The following is a 5,293-nucleotide window of genomic DNA, read 5'->3' as shown; positions in this document are numbered from 1 at the left end:
TATAAATAATAAATTAAAAAAAGATAAAATTATAATTAAAAATCAGATTTTTAATTAATTATTTAATTTCAAATTTTAAAATTTTAAAATTTAGGATTAGTAATTAAACCTATTCACATTACATACAATTACCTCTAATCTCATCATAACCTTCCAATCTCCGGTTTTTCTCTCATCGTCGTAGCCTCAGCTGCGCCGTTGCAACCCCCTCCCCCCGCTGACCGTGCCGACACTGCAGCAGGCTCCCATCGACACCACTAAAATCTCAAATTGTGCCGTTGTTCCTCCGTAACCGTGGTGGATCACTCCACAGCTGCCCCGTGCCTCCTCCTTTCCGCTGCACCCGCTGTCGGCTGTGCCGTCACCGCCATAGCCATTCACTGACACTGTCGTAGTCTCACCGTAAATAGTAATCCATGCATTCCCCTCACATAATCATGGATGGAGTTCACTATGGGTGAAGAAATTTCTACTGCAGCATCCTCATTAATCATTGATGATTCTATACTTCCAGATGGCAAGTGCGCTATAATGGGGCAACAATCCAAGCAGGTAATGAATTAAAGTTTTATGTTGGATGCGGATGTTTAGCTTCAGACAAAATCAGATGGTTGTTGTTGGTATAGATAGTTGTTTTAATGAATAATCAGATGGTTATCTTATTGGATTCGGTTTAAATGTAAACAGTTAACGAATGCGGGATGTTCAATTCTCTAGGAAGTTTGATGGTTATTTTATGTGTTACGTGGATGGTTGTTTTGTGTACAAAAGAGGCAAAATTCATTCACTCAACTAAATGCATTTCATGAACACCCTTTTGAAAATTAAAATTCTGGTCATCAACTAACCTATTGAAGTAGCAAGTGGGTAGAGTGCGACATCGGTGATGGTGTCTACCGTGCCAACCAGCGACGAATGCAAGAAGGAGTCCGACAACAAGTATTTCCAGTGAGTGGGTGAGCGTCGCGCGGTGATGGTGGATGGTGAGCCAAGCAGCGCGTCAAGGGGGAGTACGGAGCCGACCTTCTTTCCCGCGATGGTTGAAACTGGTGCCGAGGTTGGCTTTCAGCGAGGGAGAGAGAGACGCATGGGGCACGGCGGACACGCGACGAGGAGGAAGATCCTGTCGGCGATGTTGGCTACCAATGAGGGAGAGAGAGACGCGCGGGGAAGGGGGCTACTTGCTAAGCAGCAACAACGTGATGACCTTAAGGGACGTGGATGATGGCTGGTGAGGGTGCAATTGATGCCGGCGAAGTGGGATGATTGATGAAGGTGAGGGTGGTAGAGGATTTAGGGAGAAGAAGCTGTTTGGGTAAATTGGTTTTGTAAATTAGGGTTAGACATAGTTAAATTTTTTAAATAACTGAGTAGATTTTTTTATTTGGGTAATTTAGGGAGTATTTTTTATTTTTTACTTATATTGAGCCAAATTTTTAACTCATTATTTACATTGTTCAGATTCTCTATTGTCTATCTAGCAGAATTGCTTAAGTCTTAATGCCTAATATTCTTGAAGCTAAAAAAAATATTGGATTATCTTTACAACCCTTAATTTAGTTCCCATAACAAAATTCTTTCAAGAAACACTTGTCAAGAGACCATGAATTAAAGTATCACCATCATAAAAATATTTGATAAATTTTTATATTTATCTATATGATATTTGTAATAAGAAAAAAAATGAATGGTTATTTCTGGGTGGGATGAATGCGAGTATCCTCGTATGTGTCTTTGACATTGTGCCTACCTTAGCTTCCTCATGTTCTTTGACATTGTGCCTATCTTTGTGATACTGCTAAGCATAATCAATAAATACAAATAAAGAACATGTTTGGTTGCTCGAGTGTTTGGTGGATCGGTAAGGTGAATGACAGAGCAAGGGGATGAGAGGATCTGAACCTGGACGTGAGCTGCTAGAGCAGTGCATTCAGCCTATGCGTCAGCGTGTCGGCAGGTAGGGTCACCTGCAAGGATACTCCGATACTAAAGTCAGAGTCTGTACGAATAAGCGGCCAATTAAGGTTAGAAAGGTGACGTACCTTTGGAGAGGGGTAGGTCCCTCCCTATTTATAATCTATACCTGGGTGGGATCCTTGTGATTAGGCCCACCTTTTTGGAAGCTTCTGCTAGCTGTCCAGGTTTCTTGTAGAATGGGAGGTGACGCACAGGTCCCCGCTTGGCTCGAGTCGGTGGACCCGTCAGGTCAGTGACTCGTGACCGGACCCGGATTATTAGTAAGCTGGGCCGGAACAGTGCCACCAACGTGCCAACCGTGAAGATAGGAGCTCGTGGTTGGCGCGTTTGATTCACTTGCGTCTGCCTCGATCGAGTTCTCCTGGGCCCGAGAGTCCGTGGATGGAGTTCATGCCCCCAACGCACGAGTTGTCTCCGTCCGTTATTTGGGATGTCAGTTTGGTTTCCGTGTCGAGCATTTAATGCTCATTATGACTGATTTGAAAGTCAAGGGAAATGCCCATTTTACTCCTGACTTTTCACGCCTGCTTTCGACGGTTACCATTCTTGCACCCCTTTTTTCATCTTGCAACCCGTTCATTCCTCATTCTTTCACATCTTCCTCACCTCATTCTTTTTTGTTTTTGATTCCATCACTCACTCACCTGCTACGAATTCTACCGCATTCATCTGGGATTCACCCTCCTTCCTTCTTCAATCTACTAGAAAGTCTTATCTGCTTTCATCTTTTCATTATGGTGTCTCTATTGTTACTGTCAATACTATGCATACCATGAGTTATTTCTGGTTGTTCCTGCTTGGGTTTGGCTCATCATTGTTAGCTAGCTCTTAGGGGGGTTACCACTAGTGTCTAATTCTTAAGGGGGTTACCCTCCTTCCTTCTTCGTATTGACCGTGGATTAGTGTAGAATAAGGACGCAGCAGAACGTAGTTTTAGTTTCTGTTTCTTCCAATTTTACGACCTCCCAGGTTTAACTTAAGTGGTGCCCCTACTGTAGGTATGGCGCAGCATCCTGTTGCGAGGGCTCCTGTAGACTGTTATATTTGGGTTACATCCGACGTGATGGACACGACCTCTAAGATAACCCTGGAGGAGCTTCATGTAAACCCCGCGAAATTAATAAATAATTAGTTAATAAATTAATTATTATTCAAAGAAATTAGGAAATTAAATTTTATAATCTAGAGGAGTAGAAATATTAAAAATACGAATTTTGACACTAATTTTAAAAATTTTTTGCCAAAATCAGGCCAACGAGCCAAACCGGTCGAACCAGGCCCAAGACCCACCCTATAAAACAAGCAACGAGCTCTTTTCTCCTCGTTTCATTCCTGCGAATGCTTCAAAGAGAGAATCACGTTTAGAAGACCTAACCTTCTTTCCAATTTTCAATCGTCTATAACTTTCAATCCGGAGCTCCGATTGACGAGCCGTCAGTGGCCACGTGTTCGTCTCAGAATTCTCTTAAATTATCCGACAAAATGGCAAATAGGAATAGTTAGCCAAGAACTGGATTTGTGTGTGATAACAATTAGAGAAAACATGCTCTTAGAAAGATCTGATGTTGACCAAGTTGAGATTGAAGAAGCTACAAGAGTAGCCAATGCTCATTCTTTCAATATAGAGTTTCAATTTCTATTCCGATTTATTGGAATCAAGATTGTAATTTTTTGTATAATTGAAAATCTAGATGATGACTTGTAATTCTATGTTTAATTTTAGTTTTATAGTATACTTTAATAAGATCATATGGCTTTGGTCAATGACATTTCAAGTAGTGTATTAATTTTGGAAGATAGTTTAAGATTTATATTAAATTATAATTATATTTTAAAATGTTTATTTATAATTTATTTATTATTTTATATTTTTATTCTAAAACAATTTTTTCGGTTAAAGTACGGTTGGACCTGTAAACCAGTGAACCAATAACTAAAGCAGTTCGATGACCGATTCAGTTCTCAGAACCTTGATGCAAACGTAATCTCTATAAGCAACCTCGATCTTACAGGTGAGGTTCTCTCTAGCTAATATATGTATTGATAACCTTTATAAGCAACTTCTATCTTACAGGTGAGACCATCCCCTAGATTGGCCAATGTATCTCTGGAAAGCAAATCTTGGTAGACTCACCACCGTATCTCTACTTATTTTATTTTCTTTTTGTTCTTTCTTTCTTATCATTCCACAATATAAATTATCTTCGCATTATTCCGTCGTCCTTCCCTAAGTGTCTTATGGAAAAGAATTATAAAGTTCTTTAATTAAGTCTGTGTTCTCTAAAACTTTTAAGATTACTCTGCTTGCTTGCTTTATCATTAATGAATATGGCGAGGTGTCAAGTTTCGGTGTAACCGAGTCGGCGATTCAAGTTATAAATATCTCAAACAGATATTTATGAAAACTGAATATATTAAACCGCAAGTAATAATATATATATAGGATTAAATATATATGAGTTACTAATATAAATGACATTAGTAACTTGAGAATGAAAGATATTTGATGAAACATTAGCAAAGCTAAGTTCATCGAAGAGTTACTGATATTTACTCATATCGGCGGATATTGAGCTTGATAATAATATTATTAACTAAACTCTATTTTTTTAAATTAAAAATATCAATTACTCAAATTAAAATATACATATAACTTTTATTACTTATAAATTACTAGTATTATAGTTTTAATTATGTAAAATATTTCATCATAACAAAAATATATACAAGAATATGAATTTGATTAAATTCAAATAGTTATAAAATTAATTTAATTACTTATAATAAAATAATATCTAAAATTAAAGAACTCCAATTTATAAAATAAATTATAACTTATTTATATTTTCAAAAATATATGTGGGTCGTTACACCTGCACAATTAATACTCACATCAAACAAACTTTTGGACTTTCATCCCAACCAAATATATGTTTGTCATCACCAAAAATATAATTATTGTTTCCTAAATTTAACATCTTCTAACAGTTGGTATATTGTAAAATTTCCAAAACTTCAAAAATATATCCTTTCAAGAAAACACATGACAAAATTATAGGTTCCTGCTATTGTTCTTGGGTCTCGCATGAACTCCACTAACGAACTGAAATGACACATTATTCCGCATTCATTCAACATCAATTATTCAAACTTGGTTCTTTCATAATTTATTTACAAGTTGTTCAAACACATAATCAAATCATGTTCTCACCTGTTGGACTAGAGGGTGCATGTGCATTGATACTTGCATTGCTTGGATATGAAGTAATGGAATATGTCGTTGCATTGAATAGAAGATAGAAAATCTAAGCATCAA

This window comes from Arachis ipaensis, chromosome B08 (genome assembly GCF_000816755.2).
Source record: "Arachis ipaensis cultivar K30076 chromosome B08, Araip1.1, whole genome shotgun sequence".
Classification (NCBI taxonomy): domain Eukaryota; kingdom Viridiplantae; phylum Streptophyta; class Magnoliopsida; order Fabales; family Fabaceae; genus Arachis; species Arachis ipaensis.
Note: the sequence above shows the minus strand (reverse complement) of the source record.